We start from the raw sequence: 592 nt of genomic DNA, 5'->3' as shown, positions 1-592 counted from the left end.
ATACGATATTTACATGGTGGATACCCCCAAAGAAGATAATGGCGAGGACAAAAAAGATACATGTGAGGACAAACCTCCCGAGAAGCAGCCGAAGCGCCGACGTCAGCGGCGCCGCTCTAAACAACGCCATGGTAAAAACTGCAATACCGCCACAGGAGACAATAGCACTCTGGACGATGCCGAAGATAACGAAGACGACCCCACCCAGCCAGGTTTCGAACAGGCCGGACGGGAGCATGGGCAAGTCAGCCCTGACGAACAGGCCATAAATGAAGACTCGGAGAACGATAATCACATGTCCCTCTTTGAGGACGAGGTGAGCCTTAGCGACGAAGAATTTACCGTACGAGAGGACCCCGTCGAACAGGAGCGCTTCAAGCGCCGGCTTATAGCCACTGCAAAGAGCCTGAAGAAAAAACAGCAGCAGCTTGAAGCTAATCAAGATTTGCTCACTGATAAATGGACCGAGGTCCTGGCAGCCGAGGAATCTGGACTCGAGCGCCTAACCAAAAGCTACCCAAAGCGCAGGTTGTTACCTCAATTCGACGACAAAGCACTAGAGCCTAAACTACCAGTGCGGGATACAGCTGAC

This window comes from Triticum aestivum, chromosome 7B (genome assembly GCF_018294505.1).
Source record: "Triticum aestivum cultivar Chinese Spring chromosome 7B, IWGSC CS RefSeq v2.1, whole genome shotgun sequence".
In the NCBI taxonomy this organism is placed as follows: Eukaryota; Viridiplantae; Streptophyta; class Magnoliopsida; order Poales; family Poaceae; genus Triticum; species Triticum aestivum.
Note: the sequence above shows the minus strand (reverse complement) of the source record.